At 42.5% G+C, this 19,474-nt stretch overlaps 1 non-coding gene across 1 annotated transcript; it reads left to right on the forward strand.

The window, feature by feature from the left end:
* Window positions 1–14,650: 14,650 nt before the first annotated feature.
* Window positions 14,651–14,755, forward strand: LOC135269209 (U6 spliceosomal RNA). The gene has a single exon (XR_010337500.1). It is a non-coding gene; the product is annotated as a U6 spliceosomal RNA (small nuclear RNA).
* The last annotated feature ends 4,719 nt before the right edge of the window (window positions 14,756–19,474 follow it).

Raw genomic sequence — 19,474 nt, forward strand, 5'->3', positions numbered from 1 at the left:
GACCCCACCACTACAAAAAAAAAAAAAAAGAAAGAAAGAAAGAAAAAAAAATAGCCAGATGTGGTGGCATACACCTGTAGTCCCAGCTACTCTGGGGCTGAGGCTGGGAGGATTGCTTTAGCCCAGGAGATCCAGGCTGCAGTGAGCTGTGATCACGCCACTGCATTCTAGCCTGGGTGACAGAGTGAGATCCTGTCTCATTAAAAAAATGAGCAAACAAACAAAAAAGCAAAAGGATGCTTTATGCATCCTGAGAATTTAGGAGTGTAAGGAGGAAAACTTTTCCTCTATCCTCTTATTTTCCTTTCTGGAGGCCTGTGAATCAAACTATCAAAAGACAGATTAACAGAAGAAAAGGCATAGAAGTTTTTTTACATGCAGAGGGACTTCATAGAAAAGAAGTGATAACCCAAAGAGGTGGTTAGACTTGGGGGCTTATCTACCATTTTAACAAAGGGGGATAAATTGTGGAGAAGTGACTAGAAAAAGAAAAAGGGGGTTGGCTTTCTAGTGGTGGAAAATTGTGGGAAGGTGACTAGGCAATGGATGGTAGATAAAGATTGTTTAGTAAGGTTTGTTATGTAGACTCAAGTGATCTCCAGGGTCATTCAATTCTTCCTAGTGCCGGAGAGGGGATCACGCTTACAAATGGAAATTTATGTTACATTTACAAAGAGAAAGTTATGCTCTGCATGTAGGCATATGCGGGGTCCTAATTAGGGAAAACTAGTCAGGCTGGTAGGACCAAGGGAAAGCAAAAAGAGAGAGCAGATTAGCTGTAAGTCTGCCTTTCTTCGGGGTCCAGGACACAGAGCCCTCCTGCACAAAAAGCTCACAATCTTTCTGTACCCAGCACTCGCCAGATCCCTGCAAGTTAGCTCACTGCAACCTTGGCATGATCAGTGCTGCACGCAGCACTCTTTAGCATAAGCACCATTCCATAAAATCCCCAGCAAGCCTTTGTTTCCTTGCTGACAGCCCCTTCTCTGCTGTGCTGCCCATTGCAACCTTGCAACATACTTTCATAGTTTCTCTAATAAATCTGCCTTTTTTTTTTTTTTTTTTACCTACAACTGTCTTGGTAAATTCTTCTTACCCCTGCACCACTGGTCCCAGATAGTTGTCAATCACCCATGACAGCAATAGGGGGAGGACAGACAGCTCTTCTTCTGTCTGCCATTTTTCTGTTTCTTTTTGTTTTTTGTAGAGATAAAGTCTCACTGTGTTGCTCAGGCTGTTCTCAAACTTCCAGCCTTAAGCGATTCTCTTGCCTCAGCCTCCCAAAGTGCTGGAATTACAGGTGTGAGCCACTGTGCCTGGAGGCTAAAGTGGGAGAATTGCCTGGTGTTTCTTAATTGTCTTTAACGCAAAACAATCCTGATGCCAAAGTGGCATATTTTGGGATATCATATTCTGATCCCTTTTAGGGGTATCCATGAACAGACTATCATGCCTACTGGGACCCCAAGTTAGGAAGCTTCTTGTAATTTCCCAAAGCAGAGAGGGGGAAGGAGGCAGTGGCAAGTGAGCCTGGAAAGAAAAAGATGGACTCATGGGCCTGGGTGGTTCGGGAAAGGACTTTAGTGGCTCCCCCTGGCTCCACAAGAAGAAGCACAGAGCTTAGAGTTGCTGCTCTGTGCCTAAGCTGCCCTATCTGTAAAATGAGGACAGTAAGTATGTACCTCACCAAGGTCAGAATTCAATGAAATAATATATGTGGAGGCTTTCAACAATGCCTGCACGTAGAGCTATGTAAGTTAGGTATTATTCTTACTGTATTGGTTGGCAATGCTACAAAAGTGCCATGGAACAAGCCACCCCAAAACTCAGTGGCTTAAAACAACCATTGTTTATTGTAACACATGCATCTGTGGGCCAGCTGGGGTTTGGCTGACCTATGCTGGGCTCTGCTAGGCAGCTCCGAGTCTCACTACAAATCTTGAGGATAGCCAGGGTGCCTCTTCTTCACCATGTGTCAGGAGCGCCAGTCAGGGTCTTGGCCTGGCATTACAAACCGCCTCAGTTGGAAGGCTAACTGCCTTTGAAGTTCAGCACTCTGAGTTCTGAGCTTGTGTCATGCCGGACCCCTATTGAATCCAACAGAAATGGGACCATGTTCAAAAGGCCGAAGAACAGACCCAGAGCCAGTGAAGGAGGCATAGCGTTTATTGGGACTTACATACAGGGTGGTCTAGAAGTGTTAAGCTGAACAGGAAAAACTATCGCCATCCTTGAAGGGGGATCTGGGTGGCACATCTCCATGTTACCATATCCGGAATCAAAAAGACATGGTTTCAGATCCCACCACTGACACTTACTGTGTGAGCTCATGGAAATGGCTTAACCTCTCTGAGTTTTGGTTTCCTCTGTAAAATGGAGATATAATCCCTTCCTGCCCTGACTGTGATTTATCTGGCAGCTTTGGGACATGAGGAGCTCTGCATAGGTGACTTTTCCAGAAAACTAAAATTTATTTCTTGAGAATCACAAGTATCTCTATTTTTCCATTTTGGATGGAAATCTTTCTAAACCATGTTACACATCTCCCTGCCTCCTTAAACAGAAGATCCTCAAGGAGATTCAGCTTTTCTTGATTCAGGGCAATATGCGCTGCATCTACTTCAGGCATTTTTGTCTTCTGTCATATCTGGGTGCTGTGTGTGTCTCTGATTTGGACATCTCCACCCTCTCTCCTTCATAGGGCATCACTCTTGCATCATGTGTCTCTGACAGCCCACAGGACTCACAGCCTTTCCTATACTGTTGCTTCTGAGATGCTGGGGGCAGGGAAGCCAGGCAACCAAGCCTGAGAACAACCCGAGAGAGAGAGAGAGAGAGAGAGAGAGAGAGAGAGGGAGGGAGGGAGGGAGGAGAAGAGGAGGAGGAGGAGGAGGAGAGGGAAGAAGGGAGAGGAAGGACAAGAGAAGGAGGAGAGGGAAGAAGGGAGAGGAAGGACGAGAGAAGGAGGAGAAGGGAAAGGAAGGAGGAGGGGTGGGGGGAAGAGGAGGGGAGGGGAAGAGGGGAGGAGAGGAAAAGAGGAGGAGGGAAAGGAGGGAAAGAAGGAGGGGAGAAGGGGAGGAGGGAACGGAGGAGGGGGAGGAGGAAGGGGAGGAGAGAGAAAATAGATTATAGGTGATACATTAATAATAAATGATAGATAAATGATGGATGGATAAATGAAGATGATAGATATTGTTAGTGATAGATGATAGGTAGATAGTAGTCTGTATGATATGGTAGTCATGTATCTATCTGTCTATCATATCTATATGATAGTCTGTGGATAGTCGTATATAGATAGATAATAGTCTCTCCCTTAGGAAAGATACATAGACAGACAGGTGGATAGGCAGATGCTCATGACTATAAATATATGTCACCTATACAATCATTGTAAATAAAGCATAGGACCACATTGTGTGGATGCATCAAAGTATTTATTCTTGTATTGTTAGCTGTTTAGGTTGCATCTAATTTTTCACTGTTACAATTAACACAGTGATAGGCATCTCTGTATACATTTCAATTATATTCTTGGGGATATATTCCTAGAAGTAGCATTGGTAGTTCAAAATGTATGTACATTTTAAAAATATAATTACTTTTTATTATAAAAATAATGCAGGTGGCTTTTGGAGGTGATGAATATGTTTACCACTGTGATTGTGGTAATGGCATCACGGGTGTATGTATGTGTCCAAACTCATCAAATTGTATACCTTAAACACTTGCAGTTTTTAAAATATAAAATTATACCTCAATAAAGCTGATTTTTTAAAATGCACATGGACTACAAAACAAGGGAGGGCTGTGTGTGTGTGTGTGTGTGTGTGTGTGTGTGTGTCTTCTACATTCCCACCAACCAGAGTTAACCACTACTGACCACAGTAGTGCACTGTTTTCTGGCCAGGTACATTGTGATGGACATGAGAATGCGCCATGCAGACCTCCTACTACCAGGGGCATGATTGACTGAGGGCTCCAGCTTTTGTGTTTGAAATGCATCACTTCGTTTGCATTCCCAGGTAATAATCACTGAGCGGTGTGGAATACTAAGGCAGGCATATTCCTGGCAGACACGGAATTCTTTGGTGGTGAACTTGGCTGAAGGAAGCCCCAATGGCCCGTGTGAACTTGCCTTAGACTGCAGGATGATCTAGGATGACTCCACCCTCTCTCCTTCGCAGGGCATCACACTTGTATCATAGTCTGACTATATTAGGGAACATCATGTCATTTATGTTAATAAACTCCCCACAAAATTATACCCTATATTTCTAAAAACATATAAATCTGTTAATATAGATTAAAAGGCCTGGAAAGATACACATGAAACTGATAACAGAGAGGACTTCAGTTACTGGGGGAGATGGCCCCAAGGTAGAATCTTAGTTTTGTAATGCTTGATTTGTTTGTTTTTTTTTTTTTTTTTTACAATGATCATGTATTCATGTGTTATTTGTTCAGATAAAAATACAGAGCTATTTTTAAAATGTAACATATTTCAACCCAAATCTCTCTTATAACCTTTAGGGCTAGGTTTGAGTTGGCCACAAACCCAGAACCAGCTGTAGTGGATTGGGACAAAACACTGACTTGTCTAGCATAATTATTGCCAAAATGCTTTCAAGATGCAATGCCAACGTACACCCTAATCTAGGCAACGATGACAAAAATAATAACATTCATTGCTGGTTCTGGTTTTAATTGATGATTCTTTGATTGCTACTGAGGATGAGCATTTTTTCCCATGACATTCTTGGCCATTTTCTGGAAGTGGTAGGGAGAGGATGCCAATTTTCCCACTTGCTCCTAGGCTGGGAAATGACCACCTCCCACAGCCTAGGGACCATTTAATTAACACCTGCCCCACCCCTCTAGAACCACATAACAACCAGGCATCCAGTGAACTCTCCCTCTGCGGAAACCTATACTTTACCCCACACCCACTGGAGTCAACGCTGTTTGCTTTACAATAGAAAGAATCCACCTGTCACATTGGCCTGTCAAAACCAAGCCTTCTGGGGTGCATTGGTCTGCACTAATGACATGATAGATCCACAGGGGGCAAGTCCCCAGCTGCGCTGTAAGCATGGATGCCAGGAAGAGATCGGGAGAAGCCCTGCAGGAGCCCTCAGAGACTCCGTATGCCCCACTCTCTTCCACGTAGGCCTTGGCAGCTTGATGTGAGCTGGCACCTTCTTGGCAAGCCTCATGTGCCTCATCCACCACCAGTGTTATTAACTCATTACCTTTCATCCATGAGGGACAGCCCACTCCCAGCCCCGGCCATTGGCCTGTGCCCTCAACCTCCGTGGACTGTCTCATGGAGAAGAGTGTTACAAAAAAGATTGCACTACAACCTGGTCCTGCTGGGAAAGTCCTTTCCTGCTCTGGGCTCCACTTGAAGCTCACAGCCCCTCATGCTTCCTGGAAGATGTGCTGGACCAGCATCCCTAGGTGTAGAATTTGCTGCCTCCAGCACCCGAAGAGGCCTGCCAGTCGTTGTGTGTCTTTCTTTGCCCAAAACCCTATCTCTACAAAAAAAAATACAAAAAAAAATACAAAAATTTAGCCGAGCATGGTGGCATGGCTCTGTAGTCCCAGCTACTTGAAGACTGAGGTGGGAGGATAGCTGGAGCCCTGGACAAGAAGATGGAGGCTACAGTGAGTTGTGATGGTGCCACTGCACTTCAGCCTGGGTGACAAGCGAGATGTTTTTGTCTCCAAAAAGAAGGAAGGAAGGAAGGGAAAAGAAAGAAGGAAAGAAAGAAAGAAAAGAATGTGAAATGCCATTTTCAATGTCTGTAAATAAAGTCTTACTGGAATACAGCTACACTTTCGCTTTATCCCAATAAGATCACAAGACACAATAATTTGTCTTTTACTTTGGAGGGGATGTACCAGCATTCTCCTGATTCTTGGACTTCTAAAAAAAAGTTTTGGGGTTTTGTTGGTTTGTTTTTAGTTGAGACAGGATCTTACTCTGTCACCCAGGCTGGAGTGCAGTAGTGTGATCATAGCTCATTGCAACCTCAACCTCCTGGGCTCAAGAAGTCCTCCAACCTGAGTCTCCTAAGTAGCTGGGACTATAGGCATGCACCACCGCATCCATTTCTTTTTTTGTTGTTGTTTGTTTGTTTTGGTAGAGACAGGGTCTCCTGTGTTGGTGTTGCCCAGGCAGGTCTGGAACTCTTGGTCTCAAGTGATCTTCCTGCCTTGGCCCCTCAAAATCCTGTATGCCAGGATTACAGGCATAAGCCACCTCTCCTAGTCCTAAAACAAAAAACAAAAAACAAAAAATTTTTTAGGAGTCCAGGATTTTTTTCTTTTCTTTTTTTTTTTTTTTGAGACAGAGTCTCGCCCTTTTGCCCAGGCTGGAGTGCAGTGGCGCAATCTCAGCTTGCTGTAACCTCTACTTCCTGGGTTCTAGTGATTCTCCTGCCTCAGCCTCCAAAGTAGCTGGGATTATAGGTGACCACCACCACACCTGGCTAATTTTTGTGGTTTTTTTTAGTAGAGATAGGGTTTAACCATGTTTGCCAGGCTGGTCTTGAACGCCTGACTTCAAGTGATTTGCCCGCCTCGGCCTTCCAAAGTATTGGAATTACAGGCGTGAGCCACTGTGCCTTGTCTAAGAATCTATAAAATGTAATAATAGAGTCATAGGAGAAAAATGGCAGGCACCAGAATTTCTCTTGGGGACAGAACTGCTTTTACTTAGGAAAATGTCCTGATGCCTCACGTGGTGCACGGGTAAGAGCCAGGGAAACAAAAGAGGTGGCCAAGCTGCATTTTCAAAATGAATTGGAAATTGGGAGAGAAGTGAACGGAGAAGCTAGCTCACAAGGATTTCTGTGACATGCATCTCAGTATCGTTGTCAGAATGTTAAAAAATAACTGTCATACAAATACATGGTGAACATGTATCAAAGGCTTATTGAACTCATTAATGAAGGAAACAGCAGGAGGATAAACTGCTTCAGAGATAGGAAAACTAATGTACCCACCCCACCAAATTTACACACACACCCATGCACATACATTTGGTGGGACCAAGAATGATGGACTAAATGTCTAAGCTAAATACAAAACTAGTTAGTCATCTACAGAGCAATAAAACCTTTAGGCTAGAAATCAGCCAACTGTGGTCCCTTGGTCAAATTTAATCCATCGTCTGTGTTTGTATGGCCCATGAACTAAGAATTTTTTTTAAACAGTTGACAAAAGAACAATGTTTTGCAGCACAGGGAAGTAATATGAGGCCAGGTGTGGTGGCTATGCCTGTAATCCTAGCACTTTGGGAGGCCGAGGTGGGAGGATCACTTGAGCCCAGGAGTTCAAGACCAGCCTGGGTAACATAGCAAAAACCTGTCTCTACAAAAAACAAAACAAAACAAAAATTAACCAGCATGGTGGGGTAGCCCTGTTGTTCCAGCTGCTTGGAGGCTGAGGTGGGAGGATAGCTTGAGCACTCAACGAGGAGAGAGAAGCTGCAGTGAGTTATGATTGTGCCACTGCACTCCAGCCTGGGTGACAAAGTGAGACTTTGTTATCTCATAAAAAAAAAAAAAGAAAGAAAAAAACTATGAAATATCAGTTCCAATGTTCATAAATAGTCTTATTGGGATACATCTACACTCATTCATTTCTGTGTTTTCTGTGGCTGCTTTCACATTGTAATGGCAGAGTTGACAGCAACAGAGCCTGTATGGTCCACAAAGCCTAAAATATATATTATCTGGCTCCTTACTGAAAAAGTTTGCTGGTCTCTGTTCTGGGATAATAACATGTCAATAATCTTTGAGGTTATCTTCTCTACTGGACAGAACTCAGTTGCACTCCTACAGGACAAAAATCATTTGCAACCTTAATATTCTATAAGTTAACATCTAATGTTATAGAATCCGGGCCCTAATCAATAATAAAGTTAACATTACATCCTCTAGAGAATCAGACAACCCTTAGGCAGACAGTTTTCTAATTTAATTTTGAGGCGACACAGCTATCTTTTTACTTGATTCCAAACTTTCAGATTACTGGTCTTCACACTTGAAACCAAAAGATCATTCTAAGTAATAGAGACTCAGTGGTCTACAATTTGTGATCTAGAAGGTCACTTCCTCCACATGAGGTCTCTGAATTGAAGATCTGAAAGCCCTTTTAGGAAATTCAGAACGTTGAGGCTTCTCACAGAGCAGAGGACAATCAGGTCTATTGAAAACAGGCGGGACTGTGAAAAGAGGGTGGCTTGAAGGTTGAAATTTGTGAGCCTAGATGCATGGTGTCACCCTCACCAGGTGGCTAGAGTCAGTGGCTGACTGGTATGGAGGTGCAAGAGCTCTGTTCTCTTGCCTCAAAGCACAATAAAATCTGGGGTGCAATTTAGACTCTAGATCTCACCATGGCATCAGGTTGAAGGTAGATTTCCCTTTCTTATTTAATTTATTCCCAGCCTTTTTTGCTTCTCTTCTTTCCATACAAATTTCTCTGGTGAGCACTCCCTCAATAAGCCACATACATCTTTGTCTTAGACTCTGCTTTTAGGAAATGTGAACTCAGAGAGCAGGAATTCCTGAATATCTGGAAATTGTACCTGTTAAGTACTGGTCTGGGCGTTCCGAGTAGATGATAATGACTCTCCATTGCTCTATGAACATGTGTTCATGTTTCCCAAATGTCTATTTCATGTCTATTTCATAGATTCCAAATATCCCCATACCCCTTAGACATTTCTGCATTGATAATACACAGGAAAGAAGGGAAGCAAAGGTGGGGTATGTTATGGCATCATATCACCCTCATGCCCCCATCTCAGAAATATGTGGCTAAGAGCATGAATCTAAGAGGTGGGAGGCAGGGGCTAGAAACAGGAGAAATATGAACTGCCATAAAGATTCTAATGGGATGGCATTCCAATATTAGCACTTGGACTTTGAGTCCAGCCTGCTGGGAGCAAACTGTGAGACTCCCTGGGTGGGCAATGACTCTGTGATGTATTAATAAACCTCAGATCCTGAGGAACCCACAGTTAAATGTAAAAACTCATCTAGCTTAGGGCTGATGAGGTGGGCTTTGGAGGAGATGGTGAAGAAGTACAGGGCTGTCTATGTGGGAGCATCTCCACAGGCTGCTTGGACCTCCTCACAGCATGGTGGCTAGATTCCAAGATATAGGAAGTAAATGCTGGGTCTCTCTCTCTTTCTTTCTCTCCTTTCCTTCTTTCTCTCTCTTTCTCTCTCTCTTTCTTTCTCTCCTTTCCTTCTTTCTCTCTCTCTTTCTCTCTCTCTTTCTCTCCTTTCCTTCTTTCTCTCTCTCTCTCTCTTTCTTTCTCTCCTTTCCTTCTTTCTCTCTTTCTTTCTCTCTCTCTCTTTTTATCCTTTTGTACAGGGTCTCACTATGTTGCCCAGGCAGGTCTTGAACTCTTGGGCTCAAGCAATCCTCCTACCTCTGCTTCTCTAAGTGTTGGGACTACAAGCATGAGCTGCTGCACCCCACAACTGTGAGTTTCCTGAGGTCTGGGGCTGGGAAGTGGCATGGAGTCTCTTCTGCCATATTCTTCTGGTCAGGTAGTCATAGAACCCAGATTCCAAAGACCCCTATCGTTCTCAATGGGAAGTGTGCCAAACAATTTGGAAGCCGTGTTTGAAAGCAGTCACATGGGAAAACATGGACAAGGAGAAATGAGTGGCTTCTAACAGAGGTCCTGGCTGGGTGCAGTGGCTCATGCCTGTAATCCCAGCACTTTGGGAGGTCGAGGTGGGTGGATCATTTGTGTCTAGGAGTTTGAGACCAGCCTTGGCAACACAGCAAGACTCCATCTTTACAAAAAATGAAAATAATAAAAAATTATCCAGGCATGGTAGCATGCATCTGTAGGCCTAGCTACTCAGGAGGCCAAGACAGAAGGATCACTTGAGCCCAGGAATTTGAGGCTGCACTGAGCTATGATTGTACCACTGTACTCCACCTTGGGTGACAAAGTGAGTGCCCCATCTCTAAATAAATAAATAAAGCAAGGTCCTGATTCAGTTTATCAATCCCACATAAACTAGAGAGAAAACAGCAGAAAATGTAGGGGTGAGACCTTTAGTGATGGTTAACTTTGTGTCAACTTGGCTAGGCCACGATATTCGGATATTTAATCAAACACATCTGGATGTTGCTGTACATTTTTTACATGAGATTAACCTTTAAATCAGTAGACTTTGAGTAATGCAATTACCTTCCTGTGATGGTTAATTTTATGTGTCAACTTGACTAGGCCATAGGGTACACGAATATTTAGCCAAATATCATTCAGGGTGTATGTCTCTGAGATGAAATTCACATTTGAATTGGTGGACTGAATAAAGTAGATTACCCTTTCTAATGTAGGTGGCCTCATCCAGTCTTGAATGCCTGACTAGAACAAAAAGGTTGACCATCCCCTGGGTGAGAGAGAATTCTTCTTGCTTGGCAGTCTTTGAACTGGAACATTAGCTTTTTTCCTGCTAAGAACATCAGTTCTTTCTGGGACTCAAGCCTGCCAGTCTTCACACTGGACCTACACCAGCAGCTCTCCTGGATCTCAGGGCTTCATATTCAGACTGGAAATATACCATCAGCTCTCCTGGGTTTCTAGCTTGCCAACCCACCCTACAGATCTTAGGACTTGCCAACCTCCATAATCATGTAAGCCAATTCCTTATAGTTAGTATATCTCTTCTCTCTCTCTCTCTCTCTCTCTTTCTCTCTCTCAATCTGTGTCGTGTGTGTGTGTGTGTGTGTGTGTGTGTGTGTGTATCTTACATCGTATTGGTTTTGTTTCTATGAAGAACCCTAATACACCTCCATAATGTGGGTGGGCCTCATCCAATCCATTGAAAACCTTAAGAAAGAGACTGATCTTCCCCAAGCAAAAGGGAATTCCAACAGACTTTGACCTGCAGCATCAATTCTTTCCTGGGTCTCCTGTCTGCCTCCCCTGCAGATTTTGGACTTGCCAGCCACCATACTTGTGTGTGTGTGCCAATTCCTTCAAATGAAAATGTTTAAATATTTATTTATTCATTTATTTAATGCACATCCTGTTGGTTCTGTTGCTCTGGAGGACCCTGACTAACATGCTTTTCAATGAGCAGTGACTCTGCCCGTTAGTCATCATGGCCTAATCAGTGACTTGTTATCTGGCCACTCAAGGTAGCAGCTCATCTGTGAGAAGGAGAAATAGAAAGGGGTGGGCAAAGAGTCAGGCAGAGTGCCAACCCCCCTGAAAGGAGAGGGCTTTAGAGGGTCCAACACGGGTGGTAAGACCCTTTGGACTGCCCTTCAGATTCTTCCACCCAGCTAGCAAGGGCATCATGGACCCAGGGGTCTTTCTCAATGTTGTCCTCCCAATATGACAGTCTTTACAATATGGCCATTGCAAAATAGGATACAGAATTGCAGGAAGAAGTGGATGTGCTGGGATTCCTTAGCCTTATCTTTGTGGTTGTTGACTGATCAAGGAAAGAGAGAGCCTCAGAGCATAGCAAAAGGAAAGCAGGGCTAGAAATCAGAAAGCCCTTTCAGGAGTTCCAACACTTACCATTTCTGTAAGTTGAGACCATTACTCAAGCCTCTGTCTATTCTCCAATAAAATGGGTATAACAGCAAATCTTCTTCCTATACCTGGACCAGAGTATACACATTAATTGAGCTAACAGGTCTGAGAATCTGCATATCAGTCAGGGCTGCATTTCAGTCAAGAGAAGCAACACCGCCAGGAGATATATGTCCTAAGGGATTTATATAGTGATTTGACCTGCACAGTGGTGGGAGCTGGGGGCACAGTCTACATGAGGCCGCTGTTTCTGTGTCGTGTGCTAGAACCTGGCATCCATGGGACAGACAGGGAAAGGATGATGAACATGAAGCGGAGGATCGCAAGGACAGAGGGGAACCTGAGAGACTGAGCTGGAACCACAAAAACAGGCCAGAACTCACGTAGGTCTCTCACTGCCTCTAAGTCTCCAGCATCGATGATGAGAGAATGCTGCAGGAGTAGCTGGTACTCTTCATTGCGCAGTTTAACATGCATCTGAGCCAGGAGTGGAGAGAATGGAAAGAGGATCCAGGAACTGTGGGACTGGCTGCTTCCTCAACCAACAAGGTGAACCAGCAGATAAGGGACAGTGTGCATGAGCTGCACCACCCCCTGCAGGCTCCAGCCTCCCCAGCACAGAAAGCAAGATGGCTGATGCCCCATGTCCACCTTCCGAATCTTATGCAAAATGTCCCTGTGGCTCACGTCAACCTGGAACTCTGCAAGGAACTGAGTTCTGAGAAATACTGTTCAATTTTCGCTAAGTTGGCACAACACAAATCCATCATGATTTGTCACATCCAAATTACCAGCACAGTAAAAGGGGAGAAAAAAATCCAAAAAGCTTCTTTCCAGCAGAGCTCATTTAATCAGAAGCATACTGGGGTCAGGACATAACTTGGTGTCAAGCTGGACTCCTAGTGACTCCAAGAGATTTGGCACCATGTCCACCAGGCCAAGGGAGATACCCAGAGCCAGTGAATAAGACACAGGGTTCATTGAGGACTCACATACCGAGCAGTCCAGCAGTGGCAGGCTGGGCCAGAAGACCACTACCAGTTTGACCATCCTGTAATCCACATTGTAAACAGTCTCCAAGGGAAGGAGTAATATGTAACAACACCCTAGAAAGAGACTCGGGTGGGCAGGGCGTGTGGGAAGTGGGAAAGATGACCAGAGGGGAGTGTATAACCCATGAAATGTAAATCTCAGCACAACGAGGAGGTCAACAATTAAAAAACACAATGTATGGAAATGCAAAACAGGGGAGTCCAGATAAGGAATTAAACCTACGCTAATAAGCTAGAAGTATGGAATGATGACGGAAATGGATTTATAAAATCCCTTTAGATTTGGATTTTGTAATCCATTCCCGTCATCATTCCATACTCTTTTCTTAGTTCATTAAGCTGAATGGATCAAGATTTGGAGGAGGGTTATTATTATAGTACAATGAAGCAACCGATGCTAATAAACATCTATAGTTTTCCAGAAGGAAAAAAAAAGCATGCAGTTTATATAGCAGTTTTCACTTAGCAACCTCCACCTAGCAATCTCCATTTAACCCAAAACAAAGGGCCTCCATCCCCCAGACAGCCTGCATTCCAAGGGATAAGTCAGGAATTCAGATGCCCTTCAAGGATGAGAAATGAATCCCCAAATTGTCCACTCCTGGATTCCTTAGCTCAGAACTCTAAACACACATTCTTCTTAAACCATAGGATCATTCTCAGTGTATGCTTGAGTTTTTGCTGTCAGATGTGTCTGCCATTCACTTGGTTAGGGACAGCTCTCTGTAGAGTAGAGGTAATAATATTACCACCATGAAATTACATACAAGTGGCTTCTGTTTTTCCCCCATGCAGTTGTTGAAGCACTTTGGAAAACCCAGGGCCTACACTTTCATCACTTCTTCTATTAAAAATAATTTCAAGGCTGGACCTGGTGGATTGCTTGAAGTCAGGAGTTTGAAACCAGCCTGGCCAATACGGCAAAACCCTGTTTGAAACGAGAAAGCCTCAGAGCATAGCAGAAGGAGGTCAGGGCTAGGAATCAGAAAGCCTTCGTTCTTGCAGGAATTCCAACACTTACCATTTGTGTGAGTTGAGCTCATTACTCAAACCTCTGTCTATTCTTCAACAAAATTGGGATAACAGATCTCCTCTGCCTATATCTGGACAAGAGTGTACACATTAATTGAGCTAACATGTCTGAGAATCTGCATATCACTCAGGGCTGCAAAAATATAAGAATTAGCTGGGCATGTTGGTGCTCACCTATAATCCCAGCTACTCAGGAGGCTGAGGCAGGAGAATCACTTGAATCCTGGTGACAGAGGTTGCAGTAAGCTGAGATCGCACCACTGCACTCCAGCTTGGACAACAGAGTGAGACCCTGTCTCAAAATAATAATAATAATAACAACAACAATACTTGGGAACATTATTCAGCCATAAAAGGGAATGGAGTTCTGATGCATGCTACAACACAGATGAAGCTTGAAAACATGCTAAGTGAAATAAGTCAAACACAAAAGAACAAATATAGCATGATTCTACTGAGAAGAGGTACCCACAATAGGCGAATTTGTAGAGACCAAAAGTAGACTGGAAGGGCTAGGGGTAGGCAGGAATGGGAAGCTATTGTTTAACCAGTGAAGAGTTTCTCTTAGGATGGATGAAAGAGTTCTGGAAATGAGCCGGGAATCATGGCACACACCTGTAATTCCAGCACTTTGGAAGGGAGAGGTGGGAGGATCATCTAAGGTCAGGAGCTCAAGACCAACCTGGCCAACATGGCAAAACCCTGTTTCTACTAAAAATACAAGAATTAGCCAGGCATATGCCTGTGATCCCAGCTACTTGGGAGGCTGAGGCAGGAGAATCGCTTGAACCGGGAGTTGGAGGTTGTAGTGAGCTGAGATCGAGCCACTGCACTCCAGCCTGGGTGACAAAGTGAGACTCCGTATCAAAAGCAAAAAACAACAACAAAAAAGAAACAGTTCTAGAAATGGATAATGGTGACGCTTGTACAACATTATGAATGTGCTTCATGCCCTGAATTGTACACTTAAAAAATGGCTAAGGTGCTCACTTCAGCAGCACATATACTAAAATTGGAATGCTAACAGAGAAGATTAGCATGGCCTCTTAAAAATGTAATAATAATAAGGGAAAAAATGACTAAGCTTGGAGGAATGCAGAGAAGATTGTCAAAGGGTACAAAATCTCAGACAGGAGGAGTATATGTTGTTTTCTTTTTTTGAGTTCATTGCACAGCGAAGTGAATATAATTATAGAGTATTGTACATTTCAAAATTGCTAAGACAGTGAATTTCAAATGCTTTTACCACAAAAAAATGTTAAGTATTTGAAGTGATGGATATGTTAACTAGCTTGATTTAATTATTGCACATTATATTCATAAATCATAGCATCACTTTGCACCCCATATATTTATGCAATTATAAATGATCAATTTATAATAAACAACTCTTAAGTTTAATGGTAAACTTAAAGTTGATGGTAAAGCTAAATTGGTAAATTTTGTTGTGCATATGTGATCACAATTTAAAAAATAAATAAATGAGTGGGTATAATATGTGCCTGGGAAAGTGCCATTCTCTCCTGTGGTGTCTGATTTAAAAGAACTTCCAGGGCCAAAATCCAGAGGATTTGCACAGAGGAAAAAGAGCCAGTTGCTGGGAGCCTCTGCTATATTTCCCGACTCCACCTCTTCCATGCAGGTGCCAATAACCCAACTGGACAGATGGAGGGCCATTTTTACCCCGGTCCCAACAGAACCCAATTATCTCCGGTCCCAAATAAAAATAGCCTTGCCAGAGGGTTTCCTCTCAACCAGGCAGGTTTCTTCCCATCCAAATAGGGAGGGATCCCCACCGATTGTGATACTTCAACCATGAATTCCAGGAAGCCAGAAATAGGAATGAGCCTCTGAGCCTCCACACTTTGCTTGCAGCACTTCTGACTTCTAGAAGGGGTCTGTACAATCCCATCCACCCACCTACATCTTACCTGTCTTCGAATGATAGCCCAAGTTTTGCCTTCTTCAGGAAGTCTCTTTCACTGCACATGCCTGGAATCTGCAAAGGTCTGGAGGAAATTTCCCCCATTTCCTGCAGTCAAAATACGCTTCCTATTTGGCCATATTGTTTCCTTGATTTACCTATTAGATTTAGACAGAAAATTCTAATTCTAATGGTGCGATTGCCATTCATGAAACTCTTACAGTCTGCCAGGCAAGATGCTACCCAGTTTACATTAACCCTCGCATTTACTCCTCACAACAATCCTATGTAATGAGACTTATACTTATCTACACTTACAAATGAGGAGACTGAGGTTCGGGGAGGTTAAGTAACTTGCCCAAGGGCACAGAGTCAATAAATAGATGCGCCGGAATTTGGATCCAACTTTGACTCCAGAAACTATGCACAGAACCACTAAGCCTTGGCTTCCACACTTTCTAGACAATGACCCTCAGGGAGATATACATTTTACTTGGTGACCCAGTACACACCCACATGTGCACAAATGCACACACACAACAAAAACAAAATTTCATGAAACAACACAACGTACCTATTCTAATTATTATTTTTTGAATAACACATTTTTATGTGTTATTGGTGAAATGCATACAACAAAGTTTATCATCTTAACCATTTTTTTTATTATACTTTAACTTCTGGGATGTGCAGAATGTGTAGCTTTGTTACATAGGTATACATATGCCATGTGGTTTACTGTACCCATCAACCATTGTCTTTTTGTAACTGGCTCATTTACAGCCACTTCTTACTGTTTGCATTGAACAGCTTTTTCATCCTTTCACTTTCAACCTATTTGTATTTGTTGATCTAAAGTATCGTGTAGACAGCATATAGTTGGATGGTGTTTTTTTAATCAATTCATTCTGCATTAGGTATTTCTCCTAATGCTATCCCTCCTCTAGCTCCCCACCCCTTGACAGGCTCTGGTGTGTGATGTTTCCCTTCCTGTGTCCATGTGTTCTCATTGTTCAACTCCCACTAATGAGTAAGAACATGTGCTGCTTGGTTTTCTGTTCTTGTGTTAGTTTGCTGAGAATGATGGTTTCCAGGTTCATCCATGTCCCTGCAAAGGACATGAACTCACCCTTTATGGCTGCATAGTATTCCATGGTGTATATGTGCCACATTTTTAAGTTTGCAATGGTATTAAGGAGATTCATATTGTTTTGCAAATATTATCTTAATCTTTCTCCAGACAAGATCTCTCTCTCTCTCTCTCTCTCTCTCTCTCTCTCTGTTATAAAATAGTTACATCAAATATATATCTAGAGAGAGAAAGAGAGAGAGAGAAATACGAGATCCTTCTGTGTTGTCCAGGCTGGTCTTGAATTCCTGGCCTCAGGCAATTCTCCCATCTCAAATTACTGGCATGAGCCACCACACTAAACCTCCAGATATTTTTTTCATCTTGCAAAACTAAAGCTCTGTGTTCATTAAACAATAGCTATCTGTTCCTTCCCCCCACAACCTCCTCCCCACTCCAGCCAGCATTCTACTCTATCTCTATGAATTTGACTACACTGGGTACCTCATATAAGTGGAATCACATGGTATTTGTCTTTTTGTAACTGGCTCATTTACAGCCACTTCTTACTGTTTGCATTGAACAGCTTTTTCGTCCTTTCACTTTCAACCTATTTGTATTTGTTGATCTAAAGTATCTTGTAGACAGCATATAGTTGGATGGTGTTTTTTCAATCAATTTTTTCTGCCAATCTCTGTGTTTAGACTGGAGAATTTAATCCATTTAAATTTAAAGTAATTGCTGAGGGACTCTGTTTTTGTCATTTTGCTATTTGCTTTCTATATATCTTAAGCTTTTTTGTCCCTCATTTCCTGTGCTCCTGTCTTCTCTGTTTAGTTGACTTTTTTGCAGTGACATGTTTTAATTCCTTTCTCATTTCATTTTGTGTATAAATGTATATTCCACAGCTATTTTCCTTGTGGTTACCATGGGGATTACATTTAACATTCTAATGTTACAACACTCCAATCTGAATTTGAACCAGCATGACTTCAATAACATACAAAAACTCTCCTTCTATCAGCTCTGTCCCACCCCTGTTTATTGATGTTGCAAAGTTGCATCTTTATACATTATGTGTCCAAAACCAGAAACTAATAATTTCTTAGGCATTAATCTTTTAAATAGTGTAGAAAACAAAAGGTGGAGTTACACTAATACAAACCAAAGTTACGGTAATACAAGCTTTTATAATTACTCATGTATGTATTTTTTTAAGATCTTTATTTCCTCATACAGCTTTGAATTACTGTTTAGTCTTCTTCCATGTCAACCTGCAGGACTCCTTTTAGCATTTCTTGCAGGGCAGGTCTGGTGGTAATAAACTTCCTCAGTCCATTCTTGTTTATTTGGGTATGCCTCTTTTACTTTGGGAGAACAGTTTTGCGAGTTACAGAATTCTTGGTTCACAGGGTTTTTTTTGTTTGTTTGTTTGTTTGTTTGTTTTTAGTACATTGACTATATCAGTCCACTGCCTTCTTACCCTCAAAGTTTCTAATGAGAAATCTGCTGATAATCTTATTGAGGATCCTTACATCTGACAAGTTGCTTCTCTCTTGATATTTTCAAGATTTTTTCTTTGTCTTTGTTTTTCAACAGTTTTATTATAATGTGTTTCAATATGAGTCTCTTTGAGCTCATCCTATTGAAGTTTATGGAACTTCTTGGATGTTTATATTTATGTCTTTCATCATTTGGGAATATTTTCAGCCATTATTTCTTAAAAAAAAAAAAAAAGCCTCCCTGCCCCTTTCTCTCTCTTTTCTTGTGGGACTGCTAGTTTGAGGAGAGCAAAAGAAAGGAAAGAAAAGGGCCCTTTAAATACCCTGGAAGTTGCTTTAGCCAGAGTGGGAGGAGCTTGCAGTAGTTTAGGGAGGTGGACAAAAATGGCTTCCCACTGTGTGTCTGCATTTTCATAATCAGGAGCAGCAATCACAATCAGAACACAGATTCCCAATTTTTTTAAGACAAAGTTCTTTTTGTTCATCCTGGCTCCTTTGCACCCTGTAAGCTGCTATAGGAACATGTGCATAGTCCCCTATACTGGGGATAGGGAACTGTTACCTTGCTATCAGCTGAAATTGACTGAAATTAACCACAATTTACCATCCAAGCCTTCTCTTGGAAGTTGAAATCCTTCAAATAGATGCCAGTGTTATAAAACAGTTACATCATATATATATATATGGAAACAGCATCTCATTCCCACTGACCAGGCTGGAGTGCAGTGGTGCAATCTTGGCTCACTGCAACCTCCACCTCCTGGGCTCAAGGGATTCTCCTGCCTTAGTCTCCTGACTACTGAGGTTACAGGCACACCACCACACCCAGCTAATTTTTGTATGTTTTGTAGAGATGGGGTTTCAGCATGTTATCCCGGTTGGTCTCAAATTACTGAGCTCAAGTGACCTGCCCATCTCGGCCTGCAAAAGTGCTGGCATTGCAGGGGTGAGCCATTGCACCTGGGCAAAATTAAGTTACATCAAATAGATTCTGCCAGTACAATTGTTATTTAGGTCAAGAGACAGATTCCTGGTGCTTCCTGCTCTGCCATCTTCCCAGAATCCTCCCCTAATTGTTTTAAAATCCACTAAATTTGTTTCTGAACCCACTAATAGTTTGCAACCTATAGCCTGAAAAATTACTGCACTAAGATCTATGCCAAGCTGTCAGAAATTAAAAATTTTCTGAGCACCTACTATGACTCAGGTGCAAAATCTGACTGATGGTCTCAAAAGAAATGAGACAGGTCCCGTGGCTTCAGAGATTTTGCATTCTAGGACAGAAGTGTGGAAGGGACAGAGAAGGGAATG

The sequence above is a fragment of the Aotus nancymaae genome, unplaced genomic scaffold (assembly GCF_030222135.1).
Source record: "Aotus nancymaae isolate 86718 unplaced genomic scaffold, 86718_ANA_hifiasm-v0.15.2.pri h1tg000049l, whole genome shotgun sequence".
Classification (NCBI taxonomy): Eukaryota; Metazoa; Chordata; class Mammalia; order Primates; family Aotidae; genus Aotus; species Aotus nancymaae.